Genomic DNA, 17,799 nt, shown 5'->3' with positions numbered 1-17,799 from the left:
TCCTTTGTACAATTCATGTGGCAGCACAGATTATTGCACCTACTGAGGCTAGAGCACAGGCATTGGTCTACTTGGAGGAAAGGAAGTGAGAGTGAAACTATTGCAACAGAGCTGATCAAACCCTCCCCTCTCATTAAAAAAAAAAAATGAAATTAACTTGGGTATCACCTTGGATACTCCCCTCACCTGGAGCACTGAACAGAGATCCCAGACCACACCCAGCACATACCTCAGGGTATTCACTGAAATAGCAGACACATAAGCATAGTCCAAAGACAAAAGCCACCTGAGGGGAAAAAAACAAACAAACAAACAAAAAAAAAAACAGCAAACTATACCCAAAACCGGTAGAAGGAAAGAAATAATTAAAATTAGAGAGGAAATCAACAAAATTGAAACAAAAAATATAAAGATCAGCATTAAGAGCTGATTTTTTTTAAAACAAACAAAATCGACACACCATTGACCCAACTAACCAACAAAAGGAGAGAGGAGACCTAAATCAATAAAATTAGAGATGAAAAGGGAAATGTAACAACAGACACCACAGAAATAAAAAGAATCATCAGAAATTACTACAAAGAGCTATATACCAACAAACTGGGAAACCTAGAAGAAATGGACAGATTCCTGGACACATACAACCTACCTAAATTGAGCCATGAACACATAGAAAACCTAAACAGACTCATAACCAAGACAGAAATTGAGTCAGTAAAAAAGTCCCTCTCAAAAAAGCAAAGCCTAGGACCTGTTGGCTTCACTGCTGATTTCTACTAAACATTTAAAGAGCTAATTCCAATTCTTCTCAAGCTATTCAAAACAATTGAAAGGGAGGGAGTCTTCCCAAATTCCTTCTGTGAAGCCAGCATCACCTCAATCCCTAAATCCAGAAAAGAAGCAACTGAGAAAGTAAACTACAGACCAATTTCCCTGATGAACATAGATGCAAAAATCCTCAATAAAATTCTGGTCCATTGAATGCAACAACACATCAGGAATATCATTCACCCTGGCAAGTGGGATTTACCCTGGTGTGCAGGGGTGGTTCAACATTTGCAAATTAATCAATAATACATCTCATTAATAAATTGAGGAACAAAAACCATATGATTATCTCAATAGATACAGAGAAAGCATTTGATAAATACAACAACCTTCATGATGAAAACTCCAAGCAAATTTAGTCCAGAAGGAACATTCCTCAATGTAATCAAGGCAATTTATGACAAACCCACGGCCAGGATCCTATTGAATGGGGAATATGTGGAAGTATTCCCAGTGAGATCTGGAAGCAGAGAAGGATGCCCACTCTCTTCATTGCTATTCAATATAGTCCTGGAAGTTCTAGCCAGAGCCATCAGGCAAGAAAAAGAAATCAAAGGAATTCAGATCAGTAAGGATAAAGTCAAACCTTTATCCTCATTTGCATATTATAGGATTTTAAATATATATATATATTATTTATTATATATTTTATATATTACATATTATATAATATATATTTATAAATATTTATATTATATATATTCCATATAAATATACATATATAGGGAAACCCAAAGACTCCACTAGGAGACCAATGGAACTCATAAAAAAGTTTAGCAAAATAGCAGGATATAAATCAACACACAAAAATATCAAGACACACAAAAACAGCCTTTGTATACACAGACAATGCCATGGCTGAGAAAGAACTTCTAAGATCAATCCCATTCATAATAGCTACAAAATAATTAAATACCTTGGAATAAATTTAACCAAGGAGGTCAAAAATCTCTACATGGAGAATTACAAAACTCTAAGGAAAGAAATAGAAGACATAAAAAAATGGAGAAAACTTCCATGTTCATGATCAGAAGAATCAATATCATCAAAATATCCATTCTTCAAAAAATAATTTACAGATTCAATGCAATACAAATCAAAATACCAAAGACATTCTCTCAGATCTAGAAAAAATGATGCTGAAATTCATTTGGAAACACAAGAGACCTCAAATAGCTAAAGCAATCTTATACAACAAAAATTAAGCTGAGGTATCACAATACCAGATTTCAAGACATACTACAAGGCAGTTATAATCAAAACAGCATGGTACTAGTACAAAAACAGATGGGTATACAAATGAAACAGAAAAGTAATGCCAGAAATCAATCCAACCATCTACAACCAACTTATATTTGACCAAGGAGCTAAAACCATCCCCTGTAGCAATGGCAGTTTCTTCAACAAATGGTGCAGAGAAAACTGGATTTCCACATGCAGAAATATGAAGCAGGACTCCTACCTTACAACTTGCACAAAAATCCATTGAAAATTGATTAGAGACCTAAATCTATGATCCAATACCATGAAATTACTAGACAGCATTGGGAAACCTTATAAGACATTGGGTGTAGGCATAGAGTTTCTGGAAAAGACCCCAGAGGCACTTTCAGTAGTTACTGAAATAAGCCAGTCCCAAGGGGACAAATGCCATATGTTTTCCCTGATCTGTGATAACTAATAGAGCACCTAAAAGGTAACCTGTTGAAGTGAAACTGATGCTACAAGATGCAATTACTTGAACAGCTTTTGACTTGACTGTCGAGGAACAGTTTATTATTTCATTTTATTTTTTTTTCCTCTCCACACTTAACAGAATTAATCATAGATGCATTAAGCCAAGTGAAAATAGATATCAGTTAAAAATAAGAGTGAGAATGTGAGAGGGAAAAGCAGTACAGATCAGCACACATTCCCACAGACTTACCCTTAAGGGTGAAGCTAAAATCTTGCCATGGGACTCCAAATCCCATTTAGCTGGTTGTCAATAATCCCATCTTATCTGATAAAGTGTTCATATTAAGTGTGGAATTGATCATATAGATAGGACAAAAGGTCAAAGGGATCAAATAAATAAGACCAAGTGTCTGGTAATAGCAATAGATAGAATTACAAAGGATAGGAAGTTTGAACATGAGAAGCAGTCCATGCTGCAGACTCATAGAATGACAAATGCCATAAGTAGCACTCTGACCTCAGAATCAGCCCCTAAAGCATTTGAATCTGACTTAAAATCCCATGATAGCAGTTCAGGCATGGAAAGCCAAGACATAGTGGCAAAAATGGTTCTACATGAAAGATCTCTGTAATTGAGACCCCAGTGGAAAAAAGAGGCCATTAAAGAAGGATATACTTTTCTCTGAAGGGAGGAGGGAATTTCCAATCTGCATATGACCCTATCTAAATATCGACAGAGTTTGTAAATTCAAAAGGCTTCCATAGCCTTGGCAGCTCATGTCAAGAGCCTCAGGTAGACACTGACGTCAAAAATAAGAGTGTCAATTGTTAAATCAACATCAAGAGTCACTGTACACTTGCTCCCCATGTTGGACCTCTGTCCTTAATGAGGTTACTAAGAGAATTAACAGTAAAACTTGTCTTCAAACTGTACTTTATACTTTGTGTGTCTGTGTGGGTGCAAACAGTTAAAATCTTTGCTTAGTATAGAGTTGATTTTCTGTATATACAGTCAATTAAAAGTGAATCTTAATGGAAAATGGAATGGGAGAGGGAATAAGAGATGGAATGGAAGTGGGGGTGGGAAGACAGGAATGGGAGGAAGAAACATTATATCCTTAAAATCTGTGCATACAAAATTTATATTCATTAAATACAAACCTTCAAAAAAAGAGAAAAGAAGGGCACTACTTAATGACCAAGGGACCAATTCAACAGGAAGATGTAACTATGATAAGTGTAGATATACCCAATTACAGGAGACCTGGCAATGTTAAAGAAATGTTAATGGATCTAAAGGTAGGCATACACCCCAAAACAATAGAAATGGGGGACCTGAATACCCCACTTTCAGCAATGGACAGATCAACCAGAAAGAAAATCATCAAGGAAACAGCATAATCAATTGACACTATAGACCAAACAGACCTAACAGATATTTATAGAACTTTTCATCTTACAGTTTCAGAATACAGATTCTTCTCACCAGTGCATGGAATTTTCTGTAAGATACATCCTTTCTGTAGGCTAGACCATAAAGCAAGTCTCAGAAAAATTCAAAAAATATCTAAATTATACCATGCATATTCTCTGACCACAATGCAATGAAGCTGAAATCAACAAATCAATAATCACTATATGCAAACACATGGAGATTCAGCAACATTCTCCTGAATGAACAGTGGGTCATAGGAGAAATCAAAAAATTTCTAGAAACAAATGAAGACAAGACAACATATCAAAACTTATGTGGTACAGCAAAAACAGGGTTAAGAGGATTTTTTCATAGCTATTGGTACATAAATTTGAAAGGCATCAAAAAAATGAGCTATCAATACATCCAAAGACGTAGAAAAATAGCAAACCAAACCCCAAATTAGCGAGAGAAAACAATTAAAATTAGAGAACAAAATCAAAACAGATAAATACAGAATATCAACACAATGAAGAGCTATTTTTTTAAATAAAATTGACACACCATTGGCCCAGCAAACCAAAAAGAAGAGGGAGATGACCCAAACCAATAAAATTAGAGATGAAAAAGGAAATCTAACAGATACCACAGAAATAAAAAAAAAAGAATCGTCAGAAGTTACTATAAAGAGCTGTACGCTAACATATTGAGAAACCTAGAAGAAATGGATAGGTTCATGGACACATGCAACATACCTAAACTGAGCCAAGGGACATAGAAAACCTAAATGGACCAATAACAAGACAGAAATTGAATCAGAAATAAAGACCCTCCCAACAAAGAAAAGCCCAGGACTGGATGTCTTCACTGCTGAATTCTATGACCAGACATTTAAAGAAGAATTAATTCCAATTCTTCTCAAGCAATTCAAAACAATTGAAAGGGGTAGAATCCTCCCAAACTCCTTCTGTGAAGCCAGCATCACCTCAATTCCTAAACCTGAAAAAGATACAACAACGAGAACTACAGACCAATTTCTCCAATGAACATAGACACAAGAATTTTCAACAAAACACTAGCAAATCAAATCCAACAAAATAGCAGAAAGATCATTTGCCTGAGCCAAGTGGGATTTACCTCTGGTATGCCTGGATGGTTTTTAACATTCACAAATCAATCAAAGTGATACATCACATTAACAAATCAAAGAACAAAAAACATATGATTATCTGAATGAATGCAGAGAAAGCATTTGATAAAATTCAACATCCTTGCATGTTTAAAACTTTAAGCAAACAGGATATAGAAGGAACATTCCTCAATAGAATCAAGGCAATTTATAATACAGCCACGGCCAATGTTCTACTGAATGGGGAAAAGTTGGAAGCATTTCCACTAAGATCTGGAACCAAACAAGGAAGTCCACTCTCACCATTGCTATTCAATTGTCCTTGAAGTTTTAGTCAGAACCATTAGGCAAGAAAAAGAAACCAAAAGACTACAAATTTGGAAGGAGGAAGCCAATTTATCCCTATTTGCAGATGATATAATTCTATATGTAGGGGATCCAAAAGACTGCTGAAGAGACTTAAACTTAAAACAGTTTGGTAAAGTGGCAGGATATAAAATCAACATTCAAAATTAATAGCCTTTGTATACACATATAATGGGATGGCTGAAAAGAACTTTTATGCCCAATCCCATTCACAATAGCTACAAAAAATTAAACACGTTCAAATAAATTTAACCAAGGACATCAAAGATCTCTATAATGTGAACTATGAAACATTAAAGAAATAGAAAAAGACACACACACACACACACACACACACACACAAAGGAAAAATCTTCTACATTCATGGATTGGGAGAGTCAGTATCATCAAAATTTCCAAACTACTGAAAGCAGTTTACTGATTCAATGCGATCAAAATCAAAATACCAAGGTTGTTCTCAGATATAGAAAGAAATGATGCTGAAATTCATATGGAAACACAGGGGATCGTGAAAGCCAAAGCAACCTTATACAACAAAAATAAAGCCAGAGGCATAGAAATACAAGACAGTTACCATCAAAGCAACCTGGTACTGGCACAGATTGATAGACCAATGGAACAGAACAGAAATGACTGAAATCAACTGATGCATCTAAAACCAACTTATCTTTGACAAAGGAGCTAAAATCAATCCCTGGCACAAGGACAGTCTCATCAAACCATGCTGAGAAAACTGGATGTCTGCATGGAGAAGTATGAAGCAAGACTCCTATCTTAAACCTTAAACAAAAATACACTCAAAATGAATCAAAGACCTAAATCTATGACCCAATATATCAAATTATTAGAGAACATTGGGGAAACCCTGTAAGACATTGACATAGGTAAAGAGTTCTTGGAAAAGACCCCAGAGGCACAGGTAATCAAAGCCAAAATTGACAAATGAGATTACATCAAATTAACTTATTGCACTGCAAAATAAATGCTCAGCAAAATGAAGAGGAAACCAACAGAATGAGAGCAATTATTTGAAAACTATACAATTGATAAAACATTAATATCCAGAATATATAAAGAGCTCAAGAAACTCAATAATAATAAAACAGACAACGCAGTTAAGAAATAGGCAAAGGGGCCGGCACTGCAGCTCAATAGGTTAATCCTCCACCTGCGGCGCTGGCACACTGGGTTCTAGTCCCAGCTGGGGCGCCGGATTCTGTCTCGGTTGCTTCTCTTCCAGTCCAGCTCTCTGCTGTGGCCCAGGAGTGCAGTGGAGGATGGCCCAAGCCCTTGGGCCCTGCACCTGAGTGGGAGACCAGGAGAAGCACCTGGCTCCTGGCTTTGGATCAGTGTGGTGCACCGGCCGCAGCACGCCAGCCACAGTGGCCATTGAGGGGTGAACCAATAGAAAAAGGAAGACCTTTTTCTCTGTCTCTCTCTCTCACTGTCCACTCTGTCCAAAAAAAAAAAAAAAAAAAAAAAAAAAGAAAGAAAGAAAGAAAGAAAAAGAAATGAGCAAAGGACTTAAACAGGCATTTTTCAAAAGAGGAAATTCAAATAGCCAACAGACACATGAAAAAATGCTCAGGATCAGTAGATATTAGGTTAATGCAAATCAAAAACACAATGAGTTTTCACCTCACCCCTGTTAGAATGGCTTTAATACAGAAATCAACAAAAAATAAATGTTGGCAAGGATGTGGGGGAAAATGTACCATAATCCAATGTTGTGGGGAATGTAAACAGGTACAGCCACTGTGGAAGAAAATATGGAGATACTTCAGAAAATTGAACATAGATCTACTATATGACCCAGCAGCCATTTCACTCCTGGGAATTTACCCAAGGAAAATGAAATAAGAGTATGAAAGAGTTATCTGTCCCTCCATGTTTATTGCAGCTCAATTCACAACAGCTAAGATTTGGAATCAACCCAAATGTTTGTCAACTGAAGACTAAACAAATGATTAAATATATACACCATGAAATACTACATAGTAGTTAAAAATGAAATCATGTCATATGCAACCAAATGGATGCAACTGGAAAACATTCTATTTAGTGAAATAAGCCAGTACCAAAAAGAGAAAAGAAAAATCCCATATGTTCTCCCTGATCTGTGATAATTAATAGAGTACCTAAAAGGTATTCTACAGGAGTGAAATTGACACTTTGAAATGCAATGACTTTGAATAGCCCTTTTCTTGATCGTTGAAGGAACACTTTCTTTTCCCTGATACTATTTGTTGAAATCTTTGGTTAGTATAGGTTTAATTTTGTATGTATAAAGTTTATTAAAATAGATCTTAGTAAAAGATAAGAATAGGAATAGGAGAGCCAGGAGGAAGAAGGAAGGGAATACTGTGGGAGGACGGGCAGGGTGGGAAGAATCACTATGTTCCTAAATTTGTATTTATGAAATGCATGAAGTTCGTATACCTCAAATAAAAGGTTTCTGGGAAAAAAGGAAATTAGGACAGAGGTATCTTTGGAAATTATTAATTTTCTCACTACAGGAAGGAAGGAGGAAAAAGGTAGCACACAATTGTGTAAAACATCAAAACAGGGTGATGATATTTGGTATTTGGTATTTTCTCTACTTTTTAAATATCCTAAAATTAAGTGAAAAACAGCAGTGATTATTTATGTGATTATATGAGAATCTGAGAAATACGTTAAAATTCATGACATCAATAGTTCAAATACATAAGGTTTTCCATCACATATTACATATACATAGATAATATAAAAATCATATCTGTGATTTTTCCTATGGTGAACTTTTTGTTTGAATTTCAAACTTTTATGATAGAGAGTACCCCTTTTATGATAATTATAAGCACTCTTCCCTTGATTAGGATAATATAAAATTAAAGTAAAAGTTTAATATTTGTAAGTCCTGAAAGGGAGATGTCGGTTCACAGGACAAGTCCAGATCCTTACCCAACCAAGTTGTTTTCTCACAATAAATTTTAATTGGTAGGATTTATAAATATGTATTTTATTTATTTGAAAGGTACAGTGGCAGGCGCCGTGGCTCAATAGGCTAATCCTCTGCCTGTGGCACCAGCACACCTGTTCTAGTCCCAGTCGGGGCGCCGGATTCTGTCCCGGTTGCCCCTCTTCCAGGCCAGCTCTCTGCTGTGGCCCAGGAGTGCAGTGGAGGATGGCCCAAGTCCTTGGGCCCTGCACCTGAGTGGGAGACCAGGAGAAGCACCTGGCTCCTGGCTTCGGATCAGCGCAGTGCGCTGGCCACAGTGGCCATTGGACGGTGAACCAATGGAAAAGGAAGACCTTTCTCTCTGTCTCTATCTCTCTCACTGTCCATTCTGCCTGTCAAAAAAAAATGGTACAGTGATGGGGGAGGGAAGAATGGGAAAGGTGGAGGAGGGGGAGGGGAGAGAAAGGGGGGGAGGGGAGAGAGAGGGAGGGAGGGAGGGAGAGAGAGAGAGAGATTGAGAGAGACTGATTTTCTGTCTACTGGTTCATTTCCCAAATGGCATCAACAGCTAGGGCTAGGCCAGGCTGCATCTAGGAGCCTGAAACTCCATTCAAGTCTCCCACATGGGTAGTTGGACCCCTAGTACTTGGGCTCCTGCTTTCCCAAATGCATTAGTAGTGAGTTGATTGGACACAGAGCAGCTGGGACTGGAACAGGCACTCCAATTATAGATGCAGTCATTGCAGGTAGTGACTTCACCAGGTGTGCCACGATGCCAGCCCCTAATTAGCGAGTTTAAAGCAAGCAGGCACGAGTTCGACAAGGACATGCAGTGACTCAGAAGCGGCCATAGTGGCACAGTTCTGCTGTTCACATCGGATGGTGGGGGGCGGTGATCACTGGATTAATTAAATAGATTGTAGCTGGATGTCTGATAGGAAGGTGGTCACTAGGAGGAATTTGATTAAAGTAGGTAATCAGTCAACCACATGGAGGAACTGGAAGTGGAGAAATGGCAACTCTGTCAAAGGTGTCCAACCTCTGCTTTCTTCAGACACTGACAAAGTCAAGTTTATATGCAAAACAGATGCTGAGGCAATATAACATTCTAAGAATTTGCTACCACTCAGAAAGGAGCATCACATGCCGCATCAGATTTGTGTCCTTCTGTGTATTTTTTTTTCATTTCTCTAAAGTGACCTGCTTAACGATGTGATGAATATTGTAGTTTACTTAGTGTGTCTCTCATGTCTTTCCACATTGCTGAACATATAGTCTAAACATATACCCTCATAGGCAGGTAATTAATGAGAAACATGCAACTCTAACAAGTCATATCTGTTGTGTACATTTGCCTTGGGACTATCATGGGCCCTTTGCTTCAAAAACCAGTTCATATAAAATCACTTCTAATTGAGTCTTGTTCAGATAGTGTCATACATATATGAGATTCAGAATACCTGCCTTCTACAGATAGAAATTCCATTTCTTTTGTTATCTGGTTTGGAAATAAATCAATTTTTTTCAGATGCAAGTGTATGTAAATGTACTACTTATGCCAAATTTACTATCACCTTGCAGCCTCCTTTGGTCTACAAGGACCTCAAACTGCTTTTCACGTGGGATCAAAGTTGAGAATTACTTAGTTGTTCTACACCAAATGAGAATGTTTTAAAGCCTGTTTTCTTTGGAAAGGCAAACAAGCTAGCATTGAATTCCTTGGCCTCAATGGAAATTTCAATCTTACATACTCACAATATTATTTTAGGTGAAAAGAATTGCATTTTTGTGCCAATATTTACTAAACAGCGGTCTCATTTTCTTTTTCTCAGTATGTGGGAGCTTCCCTTTATGCATCTCTCTTGTGTTCTAATGTGCTAAAACAGCAAGCTTGTCAAGAATGGAGACATTGCAGTGAGATACACAATCTATGGGAGACATTTTCTCTATGGGTTAAAGTAAGTAGTTGGATCAAAGTCAGGACAAAGATGCTACAGCTGGTCTGGGAAAAAATGGCAATTAAGAGGAAAAAAAAAAACAGAAAGAGAATCACAGACAGTCTTTTTTTAGGTGACAACAACAGAACCAGATTGCTTGAAACTAGTAACTGACTGCAAATGTCACATTTTCACTGAATTCTAAATAATATTGCTATTTTATAACTGCTACTTGTTTAGATTGGTGGCCATGTTAACTTATTTCATAACAAACTTAATAGATACTTGTAGGCATTTTATTCATTACCTTTCTCTTTCTTTGTCTCAGAAATACCTATGTGTATTGATGAACAGGGGGTTATAGGTTTAGGAACCCCTCTTTTTACTGGCTTCCATTCCAAAGCTGGCATATTAATTGTGAGCAATTCATGTACTTCTGGGCAGTTTTAATATCTAGTTCCTGTGATTATCTATTAGAAAATCAGAACTTCTTTAATTTAAATGTATATTTGTGTCAGAAAATGTAAAAACTAAAACCTAGTAACAAGAAATGCTTTCAAGTACCTTCTCTGGCAAAGTTGAATAGCTTGCAATCATTTCAGGGAGCAAAATTATTGCATAATAATCCACATTTCTGAGTAATAGTATTCATCTAAATTGCACAAAAATCGTAGTAAATGCACAGGACACAAAAAGCCCTTCCCTCAAAATGATGAAGGAGCACGTGACAGATGTTAATATACTCAAAGGTAGAATGCAGAGGGAACTGTCTTAGCAGGGTAGAGACTGCAGAAATATGATTGCTTGTGTTAAAGAGGGAGGATATGATAGAGTAGCAACTTGATTCAAGTTAAAAAAAACCTCTTCAGAATATTTAGGTATTGGAGGTACCAGTCCCATGCTCTGAAGCCCAGGAGGCAGGCAGGATGGGAAACAGCCAGCTTTTGCACCCAAATCTCTTTATCTAGCCCAGAAATAGTGAATAGAATACTCTGTAGGGGTTAAGTTCACAGACTGAAACCCAAATATAGCATTCACTATTTCTATTGTGCTCTTTTCCCACAATAGCTCTAGAGAGGATGATCGAGTATAATGCTAGGTTTAGGGATGTCATATAGCCAATAAGATAGGTGAATCATTTGACTGGAATCCCTAGATCAACAATAACATTTGAAATGCAGGTTGGAGTCCAAAAGAACAATCAGGAAGCCAATAATTCAAATAGAGAAAAAAAAAAAAAGAAAAGAGAAAGGATTAATAATATCCTCAGAGAAAAAGCAAAGAACCATGGATCAAGTAAACTGTGTCCTTAAAAAGATATTGGAGAACAAGAAGGAGCTCTTGAAAATTAATATAATGTGAGAAATAATAAACATTCAAGGAAATTTTGGAATATGAAATTCAGAAACATAGAATTATAGGTTGAACATCATTTCCCATCTGTTGTCCTCTTACATAATTATCTAATGAAAAACCAAACTATCAATTATTATGTTGGTAGCCTAAAGATATTTTTAGGTAACATCTTAGAATATTTCTCTCCCATGTGTGAATTCTCAGTGAGTTCCTGTAAGACTAAGCTGTGGGGGAAAAAAATCAATGGAATTTCCCCAACGTGGAGAAGTCCCATGAAAACAGCAGTGGATATTCCACATTGAAGGACAGAACCAGACCCAAGCAAGTGATCACAGAGCTTTAGAGGATGAACCCGTGTCTGTCTGTCTCTCTCTCTCACACACACACACACACAGATGAAATACCTAATACCAGATGCATTTGATTATTCTGAGAATATTTTCAAGTTCTGACAGAATTTGAGGACCCCCTTAAAAGCAGAGACAACAATATGAAGCAAATGTAAAAATAGACAATTAAGATTTTGCAGTAAAAGACACATTAGCAGAGTAAATTATGTATTATAAAAATAACATATTTAATATTTTAAAGATAATTGCTTAATATGTTTTCACATGTCCCACTCTCTCATATGCAGTTATAAATAATATTTATGTATTTATAAATTTCACTATATTCAGAGGGTGAAGGAAGAGAAAGTGGATGCGTGTATGCACGTTTTTGTGTGTGTACATGTGTTTGCAAGCGTCTACAGTGTGGAAGAGGGAGATCTACAATAGCAAAATCCTTAATTTCCTCAGTAGGAAATAATATTGGAAATTTGAATATAAAGAAATAGTAAACAATTTTAAAATATGGAGCTAACTTTAAGTAGAATCAAGTAAAACAATTGCAAATGGTTGCCATTCTGTTACATGAAATTAAAGGTAGATTCAAGTGTGTCAGAGAACCACTGTCTTGAGCATAAATGTTGAAATGTGCAAAGAAATACTCTGTAGTGTTTAAGTTCACAAACTGAAACCAAAATATAGCATTCACTGTCTCTAACATCTATTAGTCATGATGTCGTGACTTAAATGCTTAATGCATTTATTTCCCTGCTTATAATTGAATACTACTACTACCTCATATACTTGTCTTGCAGATTGAGTTAATGCATGAAATCATTTAAATAAAATCTTGCACAATTTTTTATCATTAGCAATATCATGTTGCTATTAACCACATGAATAGCTCTGAGAAAAAATTTCGAAGAACAACACTATGTCATACTTAGAAAATAGTCAATAAATAAGAAAAGTCTTATTAACAAATTAAAAACTAATGAGTATTCAATAATGAAATGAAGTCACCTTAAACTACTAAAGAATGTTTCCTAGTGTCTAATATCTAAATAAGAACATTTCATTAATTCTGCTTAATCATGAGAAGTTAATTTTTGTTCATTGTAATGATCAGCATGTAAACATATCATCTAATATCTGAATCACAATAGACTAAAATTAGGAATTTCTTTCACTTAAAAAAATGAAGAAGACACAAATGATTTCAAACTAATAATGTGCCAGAGGCTAATTAATATTTATGCTACTATTTCTTCTATTCTGATGAACTAATTAATACTATATCTGGTTTACAATTGCTCATATAGCAGAATTTACCATTAAGAAAATCCTAGAATCTCACATATTTGAATATATCTTTACTTTTCTACTTATAGTAAATCTAAAATTTCAGCACAATTGCTATTTAATTTTTTTCTTCAGTAGAATTTAAAGATAAAAATTGCTTCAAATATCAACTGTATTCAAAGAGATACTGTTAAGCAAAGGGGGAAATCAGGTAATGTTTTGAGTGTGCTGATTTTATTAATTAGAACATGCAATACGCCATGTTTTTGTTTTTATTTGTATTTTCAACATACAATGTAAACAAGAACACCTCCAGATATTCTTTTGGCAGACACAAAGCTGTTTATTCGACAGATGATATAGACAATAATGTATGGCTCATAATTAGGGAGAAAGCTCTAACTTAAGAAGTTCTGATGGCATTCAAACAGTTTGTGTGTAACTAAACTAAGGCTGTTCATGAATGGCAGCTTTAAAACATTTTAAACATGTGGACAAGAAATGAATTTTTATTATTGTAAATGAAAAAGGAAGATTTCTGGAGAAGCTAGACAACATACTGTAATCCAGGCTTTAGTGAGCTAAGGAAGATGGTGTCGTATAAATAGAAACCTGCTCTTCCACACACGGGCCAATTCTTTGCCTCAAGTCCTCACACACGACATACTCATTGTTGAAGTATGTGGTAATTGGAGAGATATGTATAGCTATATGATACATATAGTATGCGAAGAACATTGTTGAGGGATACACTCAAATATGTTATATTTATCTAGTAATAAGGATGACATGCATAAAACAATGAGTCATTTCAATAAATAATTGATATGCCATATTCAAGACCAGATCTGCATATTTAAAACTAAAGATAATGCATCACTTTTAATTATTTTGAGTACTAAAACCATCATATTGGGTTGTCCATATATTGTCAATTGAATCAATTACTGCAAATTAACCTTGAAGGTTAGAGTGACAAAACCAACCACACTTTAGTCAATTTGGTCAATGTAACTGCTATCTAAATACTATTTACATCATTTACAAAATTAGAAAAAAAATTCTAAAGTTCATACAAATCCCAAAAGACCCAAAATAGCCAAATAGCCAAGATGATTCTGAGGGTGAAAAAAAAATCAAGCTGGAAGCATCACAATACCTGTTTTCATAGCATACTACAAATTTATAGTAAGTCAAACAGCATGGTACTGGCACAAAAACTGACTCATAGGTCAACGGAAGAGAATACAGAACCCCGAATGTACATATAGCTAACTGATTTTCAACAAAAGTGCTCACATCATACATTGGAATAAGGATAATCTCTTCAACAAATGGTGCTGACAAAACTGGTTGTAAATATGTAGAAGAATCAAATTAAACCCATACCTCTAAAGAAATACAAAAATCAAATCAAGATGGATCAAAGACCTAAATTTAAGATTCGAAATTACAAAGTTGCTGAAAGAAAATGTAGGGGAAATATTCAAAGATGCTAATGTAGAAGATGACTTCTTGGACAAGACCCCCCAAATCATAGGCAAAAACCAAAACTAAACAAATGAATTTGTATCAAACTCCTATGCTCCTGCACAGCAAATGAAAAGATCAATAGAATGAAGAGACAGCCAACAGAATGGAGAGAACATTGTGAGCTACCCATATGACAAAGGATTAATGTACAGATTATATCAGGAACTTAAAAAACTTAACAGAAAACAACAAACCCAATGAAGAAATGGGCAAAGGATTTCAATAGACAGTTCTCAAAAGAATACAAATGGCCAAGAAATATATTACAAAATTATGAATATCACTAGTTACCAGGGAAATGCAAATCAAAACCACAGAGAGATACCACCTCACACCTGTTAGAATGGCTAAAATCCAAAAGACAGATTAACAAGAGCTGACGAGGTTGTTGAGAAAGGGGAACACCTATACACTGTTCACATAGCCAAAATATGAAATCAAGCAAGATATCCATAGTCAGATGAATGGATAAAGATAATGTGGCATATACACACAATGAAATATTGTTCATGCATAAGCATGAAATTTTACCACTTGCATAAAAATGGATGCAACTCATGTTGAGTAAAATAAGATGGACACAGACAGGAAAATACCACATGTTCTTTCATATAAATGGGAGCTAAAATTAAAAAAGAGAAATCAAAAAAAGAAAAAAGAACTGCCTGTGTATATCAGTATTGCTGCAAATATAATTTTATAAATCTTTGTCCAACCAATGGTTAAGAATGTTATACTACTATAGTTTTAATTATGTGCTTACTTTAAAATTTTTATTTCCTGTGTATGAGTAAAATGGTCTTTAAACTTCATTATTGCTTATAGCCTGTAGAGATGCTGCATAAATGCCTCTGGAGGGGGGCAAACCCCTGAAATTAGAGGCATGGCCACAGTTTCTGTTCACGCCAGAACAGGTGGGGATAGGCACACCTGTCCCAAAAGAATGCAGCAGCAGGAGCAGGATGGGGCTATGGACATGAATTGGTACCTAGAATAGTTTCAGGAATTTGTATATTTGCATGAGCATCTAAATGGATCTGTCTCTGAAGATTTACAACACAGCTCTAATCCCTATCTTAGACCACCAAACGGAATTCCTTTTCCCAAGTCCTTAAGTTGATGTATAACCTTGCCTATGTGCCGCTAACTGTAGACTTGCTGGTACCTTCTAAATAAAAGTGGAGTGCATAGCTATCCAGTGGTGTGCTCTTAGAATGAATGCTCCTGTGTCCTGTCTCCCCATTTGAAAAACCCTATAACAGCCTATGCCCATAACCCACTAAACTAGAACTTTTTGTTTTTGGCTTGTTAATCTTCTTAATTGTTCAATCAGTAAGCCCTTTACTGTAATATAACTTTAATGTTATCTCAAAAATGAGAGGGGGGGGGAGGGAGGGAGAGAGAGGAGTTGGAGGGAGAGAGGGGAAAAAAGGGAGGGAAGAAGGTAATATCACTATAATCTTATTGTATCTATAAGTTATACTGAGTCTGTTAAAGACTAAAAATTAAAAAGGAAATATAAAAATAATTATTTGAAACAGGAAACATTGATGGGATTTTCCATTTTAATATTTTCTGAACTTGGCTGCTTATATGTACTGAAACCACTAAAGGTAAAATTGCAAATGGAGGGGGGAACTACAGGTATCCCTCATGTTTGATGTTCAACTTATTTTTTATGATACAAAAGCTACAGGCATGTAACAAACAGAACATTGAATTTTGAATGTTGTCCTATAGCCAAGCTAGAGATGGGTGGTATAACATTCTTTCTTCCTGCTGGGCATAAGTATCAATTCACAGCTCTCAGTCAGACTCCTGGTTACAGGACAAACAACAAATATCTACAGTGCTGCAAACTATATTGCCTCTATATTGTTTGGTGGGTTATGTGTACTAAAAGCATTTTCAATTTAGAATATTCTCAACCTACAATATTGCCCTAACATTCATGGCTAACAAATTTTCTCAGTTAATACATAAAGAAAGCTTGCCACATGTATTTTCATTTTCCTGATTTGAATATAACACGGAAATTCATATTTTAATGGATAGAATTTAATGGAAGAATTTCGAATCCTGTGGAGCAAATAAGTTACATCATCATCTTCTGTATTTCTAAATAATAAATTAGAAATTGTTTCAATCCCATCAAGTTGAGTTATCACTCAATTTCCCTAAGGTCTGATGATATAATCACTGACAGCATTTGTTGAGAATTTACCAATTCAAAATACTATGCTACATGCTTGACAGACAATATTATACTTACTCTTCATAATAACTTTGGGAAGTAAAATTTGTCACCATTCTCATTCTGGATATGAACAAATAGAAACTCAAGATGCAAAATAAACAAATTTTCCATTCTTTTTAACAAACATCCTCTGAAAAAGAGGACAGATATACAATAATTAAAGCATCACACTTTAATGTAGACCTAGAAATGTTGTATTCTGAGTATCTGAAGCTCAGGAAAGAACCACAGTGAAATACACTTAACTTTAGACATGCATAACTATATAAGATTAGGCACATTCTGGAAATATTGAATGATATACAATCTATGAAAAAATGTGTGTGTATGTTTGTGTGTGTGCATATGTGTTTGTGATGACTGAAGAAGTGAACTTCTCCAAACAGCAAAATCTAATCCCATCACTACCACCATATGTGACATGTAATGAGATTTCCAGTCGGGAAAGTTTAGATCCAGGCAAAGTATAAAGAAAAAATAACTTGAACAACACTGTTTATATAAATCATCTATTTAGTTACTTCTGGCTTAGAATATATTTTATAATTATTTCCATGGCTTTTTATAAGAGAAAATGATGACAATGAAGTAAAAAAAAAAGTAGAAAAAAGAATGGATAGTAGGATCAAGACGATAAATCAAAGCTTTTCTTTTGAAACTTTTGTCATAAGAAAATATAGTTCATTTTACTTGCAATTTTTAGGGTACAAAGAGAGCTGATTTGTTATTG

At 35.4% G+C, this 17,799-nt stretch overlaps 1 long non-coding RNA gene across 2 annotated transcripts in view; it reads right to left on the bottom strand.

Annotated features, from left to right (window-relative positions):
• Nucleotides 1-17,799, bottom strand: part of LOC149127440 (uncharacterized) — a 77,835-nt gene that overhangs the window by 30,604 nt on the left and 29,432 nt on the right. Inside the window, exon 3 of one of the 2 annotated variants that reach the window (XR_016231570.1) lies at nucleotides 7,130-7,169. The exons of the other annotated variant lie outside the window; for it this stretch is intronic. This is a non-coding gene — a long non-coding RNA (uncharacterized LOC149127440). The remainder of the gene's footprint in view (nucleotides 1-7,129; nucleotides 7,170-17,799) is intronic. 2 annotated transcript variants of the gene reach the window in all.

Source organism: Oryctolagus cuniculus, chromosome 3, assembly GCF_051225735.1.
Source record: "Oryctolagus cuniculus isolate XC-2025 breed Fujian yellow rabbit chromosome 3, ASM5122573v1, whole genome shotgun sequence".
NCBI lineage: Eukaryota > Metazoa > Chordata > Mammalia > Lagomorpha > Leporidae > Oryctolagus > Oryctolagus cuniculus.
The sequence above is the reverse complement of the archived record's forward strand: the minus strand, read 5'-3'. Positions and strand labels throughout refer to the sequence as shown.